We start from the raw sequence: 17946 nt of genomic DNA, 5'->3' as shown, positions 1-17946 counted from the left end.
GTGTGCTCTGTGTGTGTGTTCTCTGTGTTTGTGCATGTGTTCACTCTCCCTCTATGTGTTCTCTCTTTCTCTGTGTGATCTCTCTCTGTGTGTTCTCTGTGTGTTTGTGTTCTGTGTGTGTGTTCTCTGTGTGTGTTCTCTGTGTGTGTGACCCCTGTGTGTGTGTGGGTGTGTGTTCTCTATTATTGTGTGCTCTGTCTCTCTCTGTGTTCTCGCTCTCTGTGTTCTCTGTCTGTGTTCTCTCTGTGTGTTCTCTCTCTCTGTGTTCCCTCTGTCTCTGTGTTCTCATTGTGTTTGTCTTCTGTGTGTGTGTTCTTTCTGTGTGTGCGTTCTCTGTGTGTGTGTGCATGTGTTCACTCTCCCTCTATGTGTTCTCTCTTTCTCTGTGTGATCTCTCTCTGTGTGTTCTCTGTGTGTTTGTGTTCTGTGTGTGTGTTCTCTGTGTGTGTTCTCTGTGTGTGTGACCCCTGTGTGTGTGTGTGTGTGTGTTCTCTATTATTGTGTGCTCTGTCTCTCTCTGTGTTCTCGCTCTCTGTTCTCTGTCTGTGTTCTCTCTGTGTGTTCTCTCTCTCTGTGTTCCCTCTGTCTCTGTGTTCTCATTGTGTTTGTGTTCTGTGTGTGTGTTCTTTCTGTGTGTGCGTTCTCTCTGTGTGTGTGTGTTCTGTGTATGTGTGTGTTCTCTCTCTGTGTGTTCTCTGTGTGTGTGTTCTCCCTCTGTGTTCTCTCTCTCACTCTGTGTTCTCTCTCTCACTCTGTGTTCTCTCTCTATCTCTGTATTCTGTGTGTGTTCCCTGTGTGTGTGTTCTCTTGTGTGTGTGTTCTGTATGTGTGTGTTCTCTGTTTGTGTGTTCTGTGTGTGTGTGTTCTCTGTGTATGTTCGCTGTGTGTATGCTTGTGTTCTCTCTCCCTCTATGTGTTCTCTCTTTCTCTGTGTGATCTCTCTCTGTGTGTTTGTGTTCTGTGTGTGTGTTCTCTCTGTGTGTTCTTGCGTGTCTGTTCTCTCTCTCTCTCTGTGTTCTCTCTCTGTGTGTTCTCTCTCCCTCTATGTGTTCTCTCTTTCTCTGTGTGATCACGCTCTGTTTTTTTTCTCTGTGTTCTTTGTGTGTTTGTGTTCTGTGTGTATGTTTGTGTTCTGTGTGCGTGTTTCTGTGTGTGTGTGCTCTGTGTGTGTGTTCTCTAATTATATGCGTGTGTTCTCTCTCCCTCTCTATGTGTTCTCTCTTTCTCTGTGTGATCTCTCTCTGTGTGTTGTCTGTGTGTTTGTGTTCTGTCTGTGTTTTCTCTGTGTGTGTTCTCTGTATGTGTGTTCTCTCTCTGTGTTCTCTCTCTCACTCTGTGTTCTCTCTCTATCTCTGTATTCTGTGTGTGTTCCCTGTGCTTGTGTTCTCTTGTGTGTGTGTTCTGTGTGTGTGTGTTCTCTGTTTGTGTGTTCTGTGTGTGCGTGTTCTCTGTGTTTGTTCTCTGTGTGTTTTCTATCTGTGTGTGCTCTGTGTGTTTGTTCTCTCTCTCTCTGTGTTCGCTCCCTGTGTGTTCTCACTCCCTCTCTGTTCTCTCTCTCTGTGTGTCTGTTCTCTCTCACTCTGTGTTCGCTCTCTATCTCTGTATTCTGTGTGTTTTCCCTGTATGTGTGTTCTCTTGTGTGTGTGTTCTGTGTGTGTGTGTTCTCTGTTTGTGTGTTCTGTGTGTGCGTGTTCTCTGTGTCTGTTCGCTGTGTGTGTGCGTGTGTTCTCTCTCACTCTATGTGTTCTCTCTTTCTCTGTGTGATCTCTCTCTGTGTGTTTGTGTTCTGTGTGAGTGTTCTCTCTGTGTGTTCTTGCGTGTCTGTTCTCTCTCTCTCTCTGTGTTCTCTCTCTGTGTGTTCTCTCTCCCTCTATGTGTTCTCTCTTTCTCTGTGTGATCTCTCTCTGTGTTCTCTCTCTCTCTGTGTTCTCTGTGTGTTTGTGTTCTGTGTGTGTGTTCTCTGTCTGTGTTTTTGTTGTCTGTGTGTTTGTGTGCGTTCTGTGGATGTGTGTCCTCTGTGTGTGTGTATGTTCTCTCTCTCTGTGTGTGATCTCTCTGTTCTCTCTCTCTCTCTCTGTTCTCTCTCTCTGTGTGTTCTCTCTCTGTGATTGTCTGTTCTCTCTCACTCTATGTTCTATCTCTATCTCTGTATTCTGTGTGTGTGTGTGTGTTCTCTGTGTGTGTTCTCTGTGTGTGTTTGGGTTATCTGTGTGTGTGTGCGTTCTGTGTATGTGTGTTCTCTGTGTGTGTGTGTGTGTGTATGTTCTTTCTTTCTGTGCGTGATCTCTCTCTCTGTTCTCTCTCTCTCTGTGTTCTCTCTCTCTCTGTGTTCTCACTATGTGTGTCTGTTCTCTCTCACTGTGTTCTCTCTCTATCTCTGTATTCTGTGTGTGTGTTCTCTGTGTGTGTTCTCTTTTGTGTGTGTTGTGTGTGTTCTCTGTTTGTGTGTTCTGTGTGTGAGTGTTTTCTGTGTGTGTGCTCTATGTGTGTGTTCTCCGTGTGTGTGCGTGTGTTCTCTCTCACTCTACGTGTTCTCTCTTTCTCTGTGTGATCTCTCTCTCTGTTCTCTCTCTCTCTCTGTGTTCTCTGTGTGTTTGTGTTCTGTGTGTGTGTTCTCTGTGTGTGTTCCCTCTGTGTGTGTGTGTTCTCTGTGTATGTTTGCTGTGTGTATGCGTGTGTTCTCTCTCCCTCTATGTGTTCTCTCTTTCTCTGTGTGATCACGCTCTGTTTTTTTTCTCTGTGTTCTCTATGTGTTTGTGTTCTGTGTGTGTGTGTGTTCTGTGTGCGTGTTTCTGTGTGTGTGTGTGCTCTGTGTGTGTGTTCTCTAATTATATGCGTGTGTTCTCTCTCCCTCTCTATGTGTTCTCTCTTTCTCTGTGTGATCTCTCTCTGTGTGTTGTCTGTGTGTTTGTATTCTGTGTGTGTGTTCTCTCTGTGTATTCTGTGTGTGTGTTCTCTCTCTCTCTGCGTTCTCTCTCTGTGTATTCTCTCTCTCTCTCTGTGTTCTCTGTGTGTTTGTGTTCTGTGTGTGTGTTCTCTGTCTGTGTTTTTGTTGTCTATGTGTTTGTGTGCGTTCTGTGGATGTGTGTCCTCTGTGTGTGTGTATGTTCTCTCTCTGTGTGAGTGATCTCTCTCTGTTCTCTCTCTCTCTCTCTGTTCTCTCTCTCTGTGTGTTCTCTCTCTGTGATTGTCTGTTCGCTCTCACTCTATGTTCTATCTCTATCTCTGTATTCTGTGTGTGTGTGTGTGTTCTCTGTGTGTGTTCTCTGTGTGTGTTTGGGTTATCTGTGTGTGTGTGCGTTCTGTGTATGTGTGTTCTCTGTGTGTGTGTGTGTGTGTATGTTCTCTCTTTCTGTGCGTGATCTCTCTCTCTGTTCTCTCTCTCTCTGTGTTCTCTCTCTCTCTGTGTTCTCACTATGTGTGTCTGTTCTCTCTCACTCTGTGTTCTCTCTCTATCTCTGTATTCTGTGTGTGTGTTCTCTGTGTGTGTTCTCTTTTGTGTGTGTTGTGTGTGTTCTCTGTTGGTGTGTTCTGTGTGTGAGTGTTTTCTGTGTGTGTGCTCTATGTGTGTGTTCTCCGTGTGTGTGCGTGTGTTCTCTCTCACTCTACGTGTTCTCTCTTTCTCTGTGTGATCTCTCTCTCTGTTCTCTCTCTCTCTGTGTTCTCTGTGTGTTTGTGTTCTGTGTGTGTGTTCTCTGTGTGTGTTCCCTCTGTGTGTGTGTGTTCTCTCTTTCTGTGTGTGATCTCTCTCTCTGTGTTCTCTCTCTCTCTGTGTTCTCTCTCCCTCTCTGTGTCTGTTTTCTCTCACTCTGTGTTCTCCCTCTATATCTGCATTCTGTGTTTTTGTGTTTTTTTCTGTGTGTTCTCTTGTGTGTGTGTTCTGTGCGTGTTCTCTGTTTGTGTATATGTTCTCTCTTTCTGTGTTTGATCTCTCTCTCTGTGTGATCTCTCTCTATGTTTTCTTCTCACTCTGTGTGTTCTCTGTGTGTGCGCGCTTGTGTTTTCGCTCTCTCTCTGTGTTCTGTGTTTGTGTGTGTGTACTCTCTCTCTGTTCTCTCTCTCTGTGTTCTCTCTCTCTCTGTGTTCTGTCTCTCTATGTTCTCTGTCTGTGTTCTCTGTATGTGTTCTCTCTATCTGTGTGTTCTCTCTCTGTGTTCTCTCTCTCTGTTTGTTCTCACTCTCTCGGTGTGTTCTCGCTCTCTCTGCGATCTCTCGCTCTCTGTGTTCTCTGTCTCTCTGTATTCTCTCTCTGTGTTCTCTCTCTGTTAGTGTTCTCTCTGTGTTGTCTCTCCCTCTCTCTGCGTTCCCTGTGTGTGTGTTCTGTGTGTGTGTGTTCTCTGTTTGTGTGTTCTGTGTGTGCGTGTTCTCTGTGTCTGTTCGCTGTGTGTGTGCGTGAGTTCTCTCTCACTCTGTGTGATATCTCTCTGTGTTCTCTCTCTCTCTCTGTTCTCTCTATGTGTGTCTGTTCTCTCTCTCTGTGTGTTCTCTCTGTGTGTGTTCTCTCTCTGTGTTCTCTCTCTCACTCTGTGTTCTCTCTCTATCTCTGTATTCTTTGTGTTCCCTGTGCTTGTGTTCTCTTGTGTGTGTGTTCTGTGTGTGTGTGTTTTCTGATTGTGTGTTCTGTGTGTGCGTGTTCTCTGTGTTTGTTCTCTGTGTGTGTTCTCTCTGTGTGTGCTCTGTGGTTTTGTTGTCTCTCTCTGTGTGTTCTCTCTCTGTGTGTTCTCTCTCCCTCTCTGTTCTCTCTCTGTGTGTGTCTGTTCTCTCTCACTCTGTGTTCTCTCTCTATCTCTGTATTCTGTGTGTGTTCCCTGTGTATGTGTTCTCTTGTGTGTGTGTTCTGTGTGTGCGTGTTTTCTGTGTGTGTGTTCTGTGTGTCTGTGTTCTGTGTGTGTGTTTCTCTGTGTGTGTGCTCTGTGTGTGTGTTCTCTGTGTTTGTGCATGTGTTCACTCTCCCTCTATGTGTTCTCTCTTTCTCTGTGTGATCTCTCTCTGTGTGTTCTCTGTGTGTTTGTGTTCTGTGTGTGTGTTCTCTGTGTGTGTTCTCTGTGTGTGTGACCCCTGTGTGTGTGTGTGGGTGTGTGTTCTCTATTATTGTGTGCTCTGTCTCTCTCTGTGTTCTCGCTCTCTGTGTTCTCTGTCTGTGTTCTCTCTGTGTGTTCTCTCTCTCTGTGTTCCCTCTGTCTCTGTGTTCTCATTGTGTTTGTCTTCTGTGTGTGTGTTCTTTCTGTGTGTGCGTTCTCTGTGTGTGTGTGCATGTGTTCACTCTCCCTCTATGTGTTCTCTCTTTCTCTGTGTGATCTCTCTCTGTGTGTTCTCTGTGTGTTTGTGTTCTGTGTGTGTGTTCTCTGTGTGTGTTCTCTGTGTGTGTGACCCCTGTGTGTGTGTGTGTGTGTGTTCTCTATTATTGTGTGCTCTGTCTCTCTCTGTGTTCTCGCTCTCTGTGTTCTCTGTCTGTGTTCTCTCTGTGTGTTCTCTCTCTCTGTGTTCCCTCTGTCTCTGTGTTCTCATTGTGTTTGTGTTCTGTGTGTGTGTTCTTTCTGTGTGTGCGTTCTCTCTGTGTGTGTGTGTTCTGTGTATGTGTGTGTTCTCTCTCTGTGTGTTCTCTGTGTGTGTGTTCTCCCTCTGTGTTCTCTCTCTCACTCTGTGTTCTCTCTCTCACTCTGTGTTCTCTCTCTATCTCTGTATTCTGTGTGTGTTCCCTGTGTGTGTGTTCTCTTGTGTGTGTGTTCTGTATGTGTGTGTTCTCTGTTTGTGTGTTCTGTGTGTGTGTGTTCTCTGTGTATGTTCGCTGTGTGTATGCTTGTGTTCTCTCTCCCTCTATGTGTTCTCTCTTTCTCTGTGTGATCTCTCTCTGTGTGTTTGTGTTCTGTGTGTGTGTTCTCTCTGTGTGTTCTTGCGTGTCTGTTCTCTCTCTCTCTCTGTGTTCTCTCTCTGTGTGTTCTCTCTCCCTCTATGTGTTCTCTCTTTCTCTGTGTGATCACGCTCTGTTTTTTTTCTCTGTGTTCTTTGTGTGTTTGTGTTCTGTGTGTATGTTTGTGTTCTGTGTGCGTGTTTCTGTGTGTGTGTGTGCTCTGTGTGTGTGTTCTCTAATTATATGCGTGTGTTCTCTCTCCCTCTCTATGTGTTCTCTCTTTCTCTGTGTGATCTCTCTCTGTGTGTTGTCTGTGTGTTTGTGTTCTGTCTGTGTTTTCTCTGTGTGTGTTCTCTGTATGTGTGTTCTCTCTCTGTGTTCTCTCTCTCACTCTGTGTTCTCTCTCTATCTCTGTATTCTGTGTGTGTTCCCTGTGCTTGTGTTCTCTTGTGTGTGTGTTCTGTGTGTGTGTGTTCTCTGTTTGTGTGTTCTGTGTGTGCGTGTTCTCTGTGTTTGTTCTCTGTGTGTTTTCTATCTGTGTGTGCTCTGTGTGTTTGTTCTCTCTCTCTCTGTGTTCGCTCCCTGTGTGTTCTCACTCCCTCTCTGTTCTCTCTCTGTGTGTGTCTGTTCTCTCTCACTCTGTGTTCGCTCTCTATCTCTGTATTCTGTGTGTTTTCCCTGTATGTGTGTTCTCTTGTGTGTGTGTTCTGTGTGTGTGTGTTCTCTGTTTGTGTGTTCTGTGTGTGCGTGTTCTCTGTGTCTGTTCGCTGTGTGTGTGCGTGTGTTCTCTCTCACTCTATGTGTTCTCTCTTTCTCTGTGTGATCTCTCTCTGTGTGTTTGTGTTCTGTGTGAGTGTTCTCTCTGTGTGTTCTTGCGTGTCTGTTCTCTCTCTCTCTCTGTGTTCTCTCTCTGTGTGTTCTCTCTCCCTCTATGTGTTCTCTCTTTCTCTGTGTGATCTCTCTCTGTGTTCTCTCTCTCTCTGTGTTCTCTGTGTGTTTGTGTTCTGTGTGTGTGTTCTCTGTCTGTGTTTTTGTTGTCTGTGTGTTTGTGTGCGTTCTGTGGATGTGTGTCCTCTGTGTGTGTGTATGTTCTCTCTCTCTGTGAGTGATCTCTCTCTGTTCTCTCTCTCTCTCTCTGTTCTCTCTCTCTGTGTGTTCTCTCTCTGTGATTGTCTGTTCTCTCTCACTCTATGTTCTATCTCTATCTCTGTATTCTGTGTGTGTGTGTGTGTTCTCTGTGTGTGTTCTCTGTGTGTGTTTGGGTTATCTGTGTGTGTGTGCGTTCTGTGTATGTGTGTTCTCTGTGTGTGTGTGTGTGTGTATGTTCTCTCTTTCTGTGCGTGATCTCTCTCTCTGTTCTCTCTCTCTCTGTGTTCTCTCTCTCTCTGTGTTCTCACTATGTGTGTCTGTTCTCTCTCACTGTGTTCTCTCTCTATCTCTGTATTCTGTGTGTGTGTTCTCTGTGTGTGTTCTCTTTTGTGTGTGTTGTGTGTGTTCTCTGTTTGTGTGTTCTGTGTGTGAGTGTTTTCTGTGTGTGTGCTCTATGTGTGTGTTCTCCGTGTGTGTGCGTGTGTTCTCTCTCACTCTACGTGTTCTCTCTTTCTCTGTGTGATCTCTCTCTCTGTTCTCTCTCTCTCTCTGTGTTCTCTGTGTGTTTGTGTTCTGTGTGTGTGTTCTCTGTGTGTGTTCCCTCTGTGTGTGTGTGTTCTCTGTGTATGTTTGCTGTGTGTATGCGTGTGTTCTCTCTCCCTCTATGTGTTCTCTCTTTCTCTGTGTGATCACGCTCTGTTTTTTTTCTCTGTGTTCTCTATGTGTTTGTGTTCTGTGTGTGTGTGTGTTCTGTGTGCGTGTTTCTGTGTGTGTGTGTGCTCTGTGTGTGTGTTCTCTAATTATATGCGTGTGTTCTCTCTCCCTCTCTATGTGTTCTCTCTTTCTCTGTGTGATCTCTCTCTGTGTGTTGTCTGTGTGTTTGTATTCTGTGTGTGTGTTCTCTCTGTGTATTCTGTGTGTGTGTTCTCTCTCTCTCTGCGTTCTCTCTCTGTGTATTCTCTCTCTCTCTCTGTGTTCTCTGTGTGTTTGTGTTCTGTGTGTGTGTTCTCTGTCTGTGTTTTTGTTGTCTGTGTGTTTGTGTGCGTTCTGTGGATGTGTGTCCTCTGTGTGTGTGTATGTTCTCTCTCTGTGTGAGTGATCTCTCTCTGTTCTCTCTCTCTCTCTCTGTTCTCTCTCTCTGTGTGTTCTCTCTCTGTGATTGTCTGTTCGCTCTCACTCTATGTTCTATCTCTATCTCTGTATTCTGTGTGTGTGTGTGTGTTCTCTGTGTGTGTTCTCTGTGTGTGTTTGGGTTATCTGTGTGTGTGTGCGTTCTGTGTATGTGTGTTCTCTGTGTGTGTGTGTGTGTATATGTTCTCTCTTTCTGTGCGTGATCTCTCTCTCTGTTCTCTCTCTCTCTGTGTTCTCTCTCTCTCTGTGTTCTCACTATGTGTGTCTGTTCTCTCTCACTCTGTGTTCTCTCTCTATCTCTGTATTCTGTGTGTGTGTTCTCTGTGTGTGTTCTCTTTTGTGTGTGTTGTGTGTGTTCTCTGTTGGTGTGTTCTGTGTGTGAGTGTTTTCTGTGTGTGTGCTCTATGTGTGTGTTCTCCGTGTGTGTGCGTGTGTTCTCTCTCACTCTACGTGTTCTCTCTTTCTCTGTGTGATCTCTCTCTCTGTTCTCTCTCTCTCTGTGTTCTCTGTGTGTTTGTGTTCTGTGTGTGTGTTCTCTGTGTGTGTTCCCTCTGTGTGTGTGTGTTCTCTCTTTCTGTGTGTGATCTCTCTCTCTGTGTTCTCTCTCTCTCTGTGTTCTCTCTCCCTCTCTGTGTCTGTTTTCTCTCACTCTGTGTTCTCCCTCTATATCTGCATTCTGTGTTTTTGTGTTTTTTTCTGTGTGTTCTCTTGTGTGTGTGTTCTGTGCGTGTTCTCTGTTTGTGTATATGTTCTCTCTTTCTGTGTTTGATCTCTTTCTCTGTGTGATCTCTCTCTGTGTTCTCTCTCTCTCTGTGTTCTCTGTGTGTTTGTGTTCTGTGTGTGTGTTCTCTGTCTGTGTTTTTGTTGTCTGTGTGTTTGTGTGCGTTCTGTGGATGTGTGTCCTCTGTGTGTGTGTATGTTCTCTCTCTCTGTGAGTGATCTCTCTCTGTTCTCTCTCTCTCTCTCTGTTCTCTCTCTCTGTGTGTTCTCTCTCTGTGATTGTCTGTTCTCTCTCACTCTATGTTCTATCTCTATCTCTGTATTCTGTGTGTGTGTGTGTGTTCTCTGTGTGTGTTCTCTGTGTGTGTTTGGGTTATCTGTGTGTGTGTGCGTTCTGTGTATGTGTGTTCTCTGTGTGTGTGTGTGTATGTTCTCTCTTTCTGTGCGTGATCTCTCTCTCTGTTCTCTCTCTCTCTGTGTTCTCTCTCTCTCTGTGTTCTCACTATGTGTGTCTGTTCTCTCTCACTGTGTTCTCTCTCTATCTCTGTATTCTGTGTGTGTGTTCTCTGTGTGTGTTCTCTTTTGTGTGTGTTGTGTGTGTTCTCTGTTTGTGTGTTCTGTGTGTGAGTGTTTTCTGTGTGTGTGCTCTATGTGTGTGTTCTCCGTGTGTGTGCGTGTGTTCTCTCTCACTCTACGTGTTCTCTCTTTCTCTGTGTGATCTCTCTCTCTGTTCTCTCTCTCTCTCTGTGTTCTCTGTGTGTTTGTGTTCTGTGTGTGTGTTCTCTGTGTGTGTTCCCTCTGTGTGTGTGTGTTCTCTGTGTATGTTTGCTGTGTGTATGCGTGTGTTCTCTCTCCCTCTATGTGTTCTCTCTTTCTCTGTGTGATCACGCTCTGTTTTTTTTCTCTGTGTTCTCTATGTGTTTGTGTTCTGTGTGTGTGTGTGTGTTCTGTGTGCGTGTTTCTGTGTGTGTGTGTGCTCTGTGTGTGTGTTCTCTAATTATATGCGTGTGTTCTCTCTCCCTCTCTATGTGTTCTCTCTTTCTCTGTGTGATCTCTCTCTGTGTGTTGTCTGTGTGTTTGTATTCTGTGTGTGTGTTCTCTCTGTGTATTCTGTGTGTGTGTTCTCTCTCTCTCTGCGTTCTCTCTCTGTGTATTCTCTCTCCCTCTATGTGTTCTCTCTTTCTCTGTGTGATCTCTCTCTGTGTTCTCTCTCTCTCTGTGTTCTCTGTGTGTTTGTGTTCTGTGTGTGTGTTCTCTGTCTGTGTTTTTGTTGTCTGTGTGTTTGTGTGCGTTCTGTGGATGTGTGTCCTCTGTGTGTGTGTATGTTCTCTCTCTCTGTGAGTGATCTCTCTCTGTTCTCTCTCTCTCTCTCTGTTCTCTCTCTCTGTGTGTTCTCTCTCTGTGATTGTCTGTTCGCTCTCACTCTATGTTCTATCTCTATCTCTGTATTCTGTGTGTGTGTGTGTGTGTTCTCTGTGTGTGTTCTCTGTGTGTGTTTGGGTTATCTGTGTGTGTGTGCGTTCTGTGTATGTGTGTTCTCTCTGTGTGTGTGTGTGTGTGTATGTTCTCTCTTTCTGTGCGTGATCTCTCTCTCTGTTCTCTCTCTCTCTGTGTTCTCTCTCTCTCTGTGTTCTCACTATGTGTGTCTGTTCTCTCTCACTCTGTGTTCTCTCTCTATCTCTGTATTCTGTGTGTGTGTTCTCTGTGTGTGTTCTCTTTTGTGTGTGTTGTGTGTGTTCTCTGTTTGTGTGTTCTGTGTGTGAGTGTTTTCTGTGTGTGTGCTCTATGTGTGTGTTCTCCGTGTGTGTGCGTGTGTTCTCTCTCACTCTACGTGTTCTCTCTTTCTCTGTGTGATCTCTCTCTCTGTTCTCTCTCTCTCTCTGTGTTCTCTGTGTGTTTGTGTTCTGTGTGTGTGTTCTCTGTGTGTGTTCCCTCTGTGTGTGTGTGTTCTCTCTTTCTGTGTGTGATCTCTCTCTCTGTGTTCTCTCTCTCTCTGTGTTCTCTCTCCCTCTCTGTGTCTGTTCTCTCTCACTCTGTGTTCTCCCTCTATATCTGCATTCTGTGTTTTTGTGTTTTTTTCTGTGTGTTCTCTTGTGTGTGTGTTCTGTGCGTGTTCTCTGTTTGTGTATATGTTCTCTCTTTCTGTGTTTGATCTCTCTCTCTGTGTGATCTCTCTCTATGTTTTCTTCTCACTCTGTGTGTTCTCTGTGTGTGCGCGCGTGTGTTTTCGCTCTCTCTCTGTGTTCTGTGTTTGTGTGTGTGTACTCTCTCTCTGTTCTCTCTCTCTGTGTTCTCTCTCTCTCTGTGTTCTGTCTCTCTATGTTCTCTGTCTGTGTTCTCTGTATGTGTTCTCTCTATCTGTGTGTTCTCTCTCTGTGTTCTCTCTCTCTGTTTGTTCTCACTCTCTCGGTGTGTTCTCGCTCTCTCTGCGATCTCTCGCTCTCTGTGTTCTCTGTCTCTCTGTATTCTCTCTCTGTGTTCTCTCTCTGTTAGTGTTCTCTCTGTGTTGTCTCTCCCTCTCTCTGCGTTCCCTGTGTGTGTGTTCTGTGTGTGTGTGTTCTCTGTTTGTGTGTTCTGTGTGTGCGTGTTCTCTGTGTCTGTTCGCTGTGTGTGTGCGTGTGTTCTCTCTCACTCTGTGTGATATCTCTCTGTGTTCTCTCTCTCTCTGTGTTCTCTCTATGTGTGTCTGTTCTCTCTCTCTGTGTGTTCTCTCTGTGTGTGTTCTCTCTCTGTGTTCTCTCTCTCACTCTGTGTTCTCTCTCTATCTCTGTATTCTTTGTGTTCCCTGTGCTTGTGTTCTCTTGTGTGTGTGTTCTGTGTGTGTGTGTTTTCTGATTGTGTGTTCTGTGTGTGCGTGTTCTCTGTGTTTGTTCTCTGTGTGTGTTCTCTCTGTGTGTGCTCTGTGTGTTTGTTGTCTCTCTCTGTGTGTTCTCTCTCTGTGTGTTCTCTCTCCCTCTCTGTTCTCTCTCTGTGTGTGTCTGTTCTCTCTCACTCTGTGTTCTCTCTCTATCTCTGTATTCTGTGTGTGTTCCCTGTGTATGTGTTCTCTTGTGTGTGTGTTCTGTGTGTGCGTGTTTTCTGTGTGTGTGTTATGTGTGTCTGTGTTCTGTGTGTGTGTTTCTCTGTGTGTGTGCTCTGTGTGTGTGTTCTCTGTGTTTGTGCATGTGTTCACTCTCCCTCTATGTGTTCTCTCTTTCTCTTGTGATCTCTCTCTGTGTGTTCTCTGTGTGTTTGTGTTCTGTGTGTGTGTTCTCTGTGTGTGTTCTCTGTGTGTGTGACCCCTGTGTGTGTGTGGGTGTGTGTTCTCTATTATTGTGTGCTCTGTCTCTCTCTGTGTTCTCGCTCTCTGTGTTCTCTGTCTGTGTTCTCTCTGTGTGTTCTCTCTCTCTGTGTTCCCTCTGTCTCTGTGTTCTCATTGTGTTTGTCTTCTGTGTGTGTGTTCTTTCTGTGTGTGCGTTCTCTGTGTGTGTGTGCATGTGTTCACTCTCCCTCTATGTGTTCTCTCTTTCTCTGTGTGATCTCTCTCTGTGTGTTCTCTGTGTGTTTGTGTTCTGTGTGTGTGTTCTCTGTGTGTGTTCTCTGTGTGTGTGACCCCTGTGTGTGTGTGTGTGTGTGTTCTCTATTATTGTGTGCTCTGTCTCTCTCTGTGTTCTCGCTCTCTGTGTTCTCTGTCTGTGTTCTCTCTGTGTGTTCTCTCTCTCTGTGTTCCCTCTGTCTCTGTGTTCTCATTGTGTTTGTGTTCTGTGTGTGTGTTCTTTCTGTGTGTGCGTTCTCTCTGTGTGTGTGTGTTCTGTGTATGTGTGTGTTCTCTCTCTGTGTGTCCTCTGTGTGTGTGTTCTCCCTCTGTGTTCTCTCTCTCACTCTGTGTTCTCTCTCTCACTCTGTGTTCTCTCTCTATCTCTGTATTCTGTGTGTGTTCCCTGTGTGTGTGTTCTCTTGTGTGTGTGTTCTGTATGTGTGTGTTCTCTGTTTGTGTGTTCTGTGTGTGTGTGTTCTCTGTGTATGTTCGCTGTGTGTATGCTTGTGTTCTCTCTCCCTCTATGTGTTCTCTCTTTCTCTGTGTGATCTCTCTCTGTGTGTTTGTGTTCTGTGTGTGTGTTCTCTCTGTGTGTTCTTGCGTGTCTGTTCTCTCCCTCTCTCTGCGTTCCCTGTGTGTGTGTTCTGTGTGTGTGTGTTCTCTGTTTGTGTGTTCTGTGTGTGCGTGTTCTCTGTGTCTGTTCGCTGTGTGTGTGCGTGTGTTCTCTCTCACTCTGTGTGATATCTCTCTGTGTTCTCTCTCTCTCTGTGTTCTCTCTATGTGTGTCTGTTCTCTCTCTCTGTGTGTTCTCTCTGTGTGTGTTCTCTCTCTGTGTTCTCTCTCTCACTCTGTGTTCTCTCTCTATCTCTGTATTCTTTGTGTTCCCTGTGCTTGTGTTCTCTTGTGTGTGTGTTCTGTGTGTGTGTGTTTTCTGATTGTGTGTTCTGTGTGTGCGTGTTCTCTGTGTTTGTTCTCTGTGTGTGTTCTCTCTGTGTGTGCTCTGTGTGTTTGTTGTCTCTCTCTGTGTGTTCTCTCTCTGTGTGTTCTCTCTCCCTCTCTGTTCTCTCTCTGTGTGTGTCTGTTCTCTCTCACTCTGTGTTCTCTCTCTATCTCTGTATTCTGTGTGTGTTCCCTGTGTATGTGTTCTCTTGTGTGTGTGTTCTGTGTGTGCGTGTTTTCTGTGTGTGTGTTATGTGTGTCTGTGTTCTGTGTGTGTGTTTCTCTGTGTGTGTGCTCTGTGTGTGTGTTCTCTGTGTTTGTGCATGTGTTCACTCTCCCTCTATGTGTTCTCTCTTTCTCTTGTGATCTCTCTCTGTGTGTTCTCTGTGTGTTTGTGTTCTGTGTGTGTGTTCTCTGTGTGTGTTCTCTGTGTGTGTGACCCCTGTGTGTGTGTGGGTGTGTGTTCTCTATTATTGTGTGCTCTGTCTCTCTCTGTGTTCTCGCTCTCTGTGTTCTCTGTCTGTGTTCTCTCTGTGTGTTCTCTCTCTCTGTGTTCCCTCTGTCTCTGTGTTCTCATTGTGTTTGTCTTCTGTGTGTGTGTTCTTTCTGTGTGTGCGTTCTCTGTGTGTGTGTGCATGTGTTCACTCTCCCTCTATGTGTTCTCTCTTTCTCTGTGTGATCTCTCTCTGTGTGTTCTCTGTGTGTTTGTGTTCTGTGTGTGTGTTCTCTGTGTGTGTTCTCTGTGTGTGTGACCCCTGTGTGTGTGTGTGTGTGTGTTCTCTATTATTGTGTGCTCTGTCTCTCTCTGTGTTCTCGCTCTCTGTGTTCTCTGTCTGTGTTCTCTCTGTGTGTTCTCTCTCTCTGTGTTCCCTCTGTCTCTGTGTTCTCATTGTGTTTGTGTTCTGTGTGTGTGTTCTTTCTGTGTGTGCGTTCTCTCTGTGTGTGTGTGTTCTGTGTATGTGTGTGTTCTCTCTCTGTGTGTCCTCTGTGTGTGTGTTCTCCCTCTGTGTTCTCTCTCTCACTCTGTGTTCTCTCTCTCACTCTGTGTTCTCTCTCTATCTCTGTATTCTGTGTGTGTTCCCTGTGTGTGTGTTCTCTTGTGTGTGTGTTCTGTATGTGTGTGTTCTCTGTTTGTGTGTTCTGTGTGTGTGTGTTCTCTGTGTATGTTCGCTGTGTGTATGCTTGTGTTCTCTCTCCCTCTATGTGTTCTCTCTTTCTCTGTGTGATCTCTCTCTGTGTGTTTGTGTTCTGTGTGTGTGTTCTCTCTGTGTGTTCTTGCGTGTCTGTTCTCTCTCTCTCTCTGTGTTCTCTCTCTGTGTGTTCTCTCTCCCTCTATGTGTTCTCTCTTTCTCTGTGTTCTCTGTGTGTTTGTGTTCTGTGTGTGTTCTGTGTGTTTGTGATCTGTGTGTGTTTCTCTCTGTGTGTGTGCTCTGTGTGTGTGTTCTCTTTGTGTGTGCGTGTGTTCTCTCACCCTCTATGTGTTCTCTCTTTCTCTGTGTGATCTCTCTCTGTGTGTTCTCTGTGTGTTTGTATTCTGTGTGTGTATTTTCTCTGTGTATTCTGTGTGTGTGTTCTCTCTCTCTCTGTGTTCTCTCTCTGTATGGTCTCTCTCCCTCTGTGTTCTCTCTCTGTGTGTGTCTGTTCTCTCTCACTCTATGTTCTCTCTCTATCTCTGTATTCTCTGTGTGTTCTCTGTGTGTGTATCCTCTTGTGTGTGTGTCCTGTGTGTGTGTTGTCTGTTTGTGTGTTCTGTGTGTGCGTGTTCTGTGTGTGTGTTTCTCTGTGTGAGTGCTCTGTGTGTGCGTGTTCTGTGTTTGTGTTTCTCTGTGTGTGTGCTCTGTATGTGTTCTCTGTGTGTGTGCGTGTGTTCTCTCACCCTCTATGTGTTCTCTCTTTGTCTGTGTGATCTCTCTCTGTGGGTGTTCTCTTGTGTGTGTGTTCTGTGTCTGTGTTCTCTGTTTGTGTGTTCTGTGTGTGCGTGTTCTGTGCGTGTGTTTCTCTGTGTATGCGCTCTGTGTGTGTTCTCTGTGTGTGTGCGTGTGTTCTCTCTCCCTCTATGTGTTCTCTCTTTCCCTGTGTGATCACGCTCTGTGTTCTCTCTCTCTCTGTGTTCTCTGTGTGTTTGTGTTCTGTGTGTGTGTTCTCTCTGTGTATTCTGTGTGTGTGTTCTCTCTCTCTCTGCGTTCTCTCTCTGTGTATTCTCTCTCCCTCTATGTGTTCTCTCTTTCTCTGTGTGATCTCTCTCTGTGTTCTCTCTCTCTCTGTGTTCTCTGTGTGTTTGTGTTCTGTGTGTGTGTTCTCTGTCTGTGTTTTTGTTGTCTGTGTGTTTGTGTGCGTTCTGTGGATGTGTGTCCTCTGTGTGTGTGTATGTTCTCTCTCTCTGTGAGTGATCTCTCTCTGTTCTCTCTCTCTCTCTCTGTTCTCTCTCTCTCTGTGTTCTCTCTCTGTGATTGTCTGTTCTCTCTCACTCTATGTTCTATCTCTATCTCTGTATTCTGTGTGTGTGTGTGTGTTCTCTGTGTGTGTTCTCTGTGTGTGTTTGGGTTATCTGTGTGTGTGTGCGTTCTGTGTATGTGTGTTCTCTGTGTGTGTGTGTGTATGTTCTCTCTTTCTGTGCGTGATCTCTCTCTCTGTTCTCTCTCTCTCTGTGTTCTCTCTCTCTCTGTGTTCTCACTATGTGTGTCTGTTCTCTCTCACTGTGTTCTCTCTCTATCTCTGTATTCTGTGTGTGTGTTCTCTGTGTGTGTTCTCTTTTGTGTGTGTTGTGTGTGTTCTCTGTTTGTGTGTTCTGTGTGTGAGTGTTTTCTGTGTGTGTGCTCTATGTGTGTGTTCTCCGTGTGTGTGCGTGTGTTCTCTCTCACTCTACGTGTTCTCTCTTTCTCTGTGTGATCTCTCTCTCTGTTCTCTCTCTCTCTCTGTGTTCTCTGTGTGTTTGTGTTCTGTGTGTGTGTTCTCTGTGTGTGTTCCCTCTGTGTGTGTGTGTTCTCTGTGTATGTTTGCTGTGTGTATGCGTGTGTTCTCTCTCCCTCTATGTGTTCTCTCTTTCTCTGTGTGATCACGCTCTGTTTTTTTTCTCTGTGTTCTCTATGTGTTTGTGTTCTGTGTGTGTGTGTGTGTTCTGTGTGCGTGTTTCTGTGTGTGTGTGTGCTCTGTGTGTGTGTTCTCTAATTATATGCGTGTGTTCTCTCTCCCTCTCTATGTGTTCTCTCTTTCTCTGTGTGATCTCTCTCTGTGTGTTGTCTGTGTGTTTGTATTCTGTGTGTGTGTTCTCTCTGTGTATTCTGTGTGTGTGTTCTCTCTCTCTCTGCGTTCTCTCTCTGTGTATTCTCTCTCCCTCTATGTGTTCTCTCTTTCTCTGTGTGATCTCTCTCTGTGTTCTCTCTCTCTCTGTGTTCTCTGTGTGTTTGTGTTCTGTGTGTGTGTTCTCTGTCTGTGTTTTTGTTGTCTGTGTGTTTGTGTGCGTTCTGTGGATGTGTGTCCTCTGTGTGTGTGTATGTTCTCTCTCTCTGTGAGTGATCTCTCTCTGTTCTCTCTCTCTCTCTCTGTTCTCTCTCTCTGTGTGTTCTCTCTCTGTGATTGTCTGTTCGCTCTCACTCTATGTTCTATCTCTATCTCTGTATTCTGTGTGTGTGTGTGTGTTCTCTGTGTGTGTTCTCTGTGTGTGTTTGGGTTATCTGTGTGTGTGTGCGTTCTGTGTATGTGTGTTCTCTCTGTGTGTGTGTGTGTGTGTATGTTCTCTCTTTCTGTGCGTGATCTCTCTCTCTGTTCTCTCTCTCTCTGTGTTCTCTCTCTCTCTGTGTTCTCACTATGTGTGTCTGTTCTCTCTCACTCTGTGTTCTCTCTCTATCTCTGTATTCTGTGTGTGTGTTCTCTGTGTGTGTTCTCTTTTGTGTGTGTTGTGTGTGTTCTCTGTTTGTGTGTTCTGTGTGTGAGTGTTTTCTGTGTGTGTGCTCTATGTGTGTGTTCTCCGTGTGTGTGCGTGTGTTCTCTCTCACTCTACGTGTTCTCTCTTTCTCTGTGTGATCTCTCTCTCTGTTCTCTCTCTCTCTCTGTGTTCTCTGTGTGTTTGTGTTCTGTGTGTGTGTTCTCTGTGTGTGTTCCCTCTGTGTGTGTGTGTTCTCTCTTTCTGTGTGTGATCTCTCTCTCTGTGTTCTCTCTCTCTCTGTGTTCTCTCTCCCTCTCTGTGTCTGTTCTCTCTCACTCTGTGTTCTCCCTCTATATCTGCATTCTGTGTTTTTGTGTTTTTTTCTGTGTGTTCTCTTGTGTGTGTGTTCTGTGCGTGTTCTCTGTTTGTGTATATGTTCTCTCTTTCTGTGTTTGATCTCTCTCTCTGTGTGATCTCTCTCTATGTTTTCTTCTCACTCTGTGTGTTCTCTGTGTGTGCGCGCGTGTTTTTTCGCTCTCTCTCTGTGTTCTGTGTTTGTGTGTGTGTACTCTCTCTCTGTTCTCTCTCTCTGTGTTCTCTCTCTCTCTGTGTTCTTCTCTCTATGTTCTCTGTCTGTGTTCTCTGTATGTGTTCTCTCTATCTGTGTGTTCTCTCTCTGTGTTCTCTCTCTCTGTTTGTTCTCACTCTCTCGGTGTGTTCTCGCTCTCTCTGCGATCTCTCGCTCTCTGTGTTCTCTGTCTCTCTGTATTCTCTCTCTGTGTTCTCTCTCTGTTAGTGTTCTCTCTGTGTTGTCTCTCCCTCTCTCTGCGTTCC

Source organism: Chiloscyllium punctatum, chromosome 19, assembly GCF_047496795.1.
Source record: "Chiloscyllium punctatum isolate Juve2018m chromosome 19, sChiPun1.3, whole genome shotgun sequence".
Lineage (NCBI taxonomy): Eukaryota > Metazoa > Chordata > Chondrichthyes > Orectolobiformes > Hemiscylliidae > Chiloscyllium > Chiloscyllium punctatum.
The sequence above is the reverse complement of the archived record's forward strand: the minus strand, read 5'-3'. Positions refer to the sequence as shown.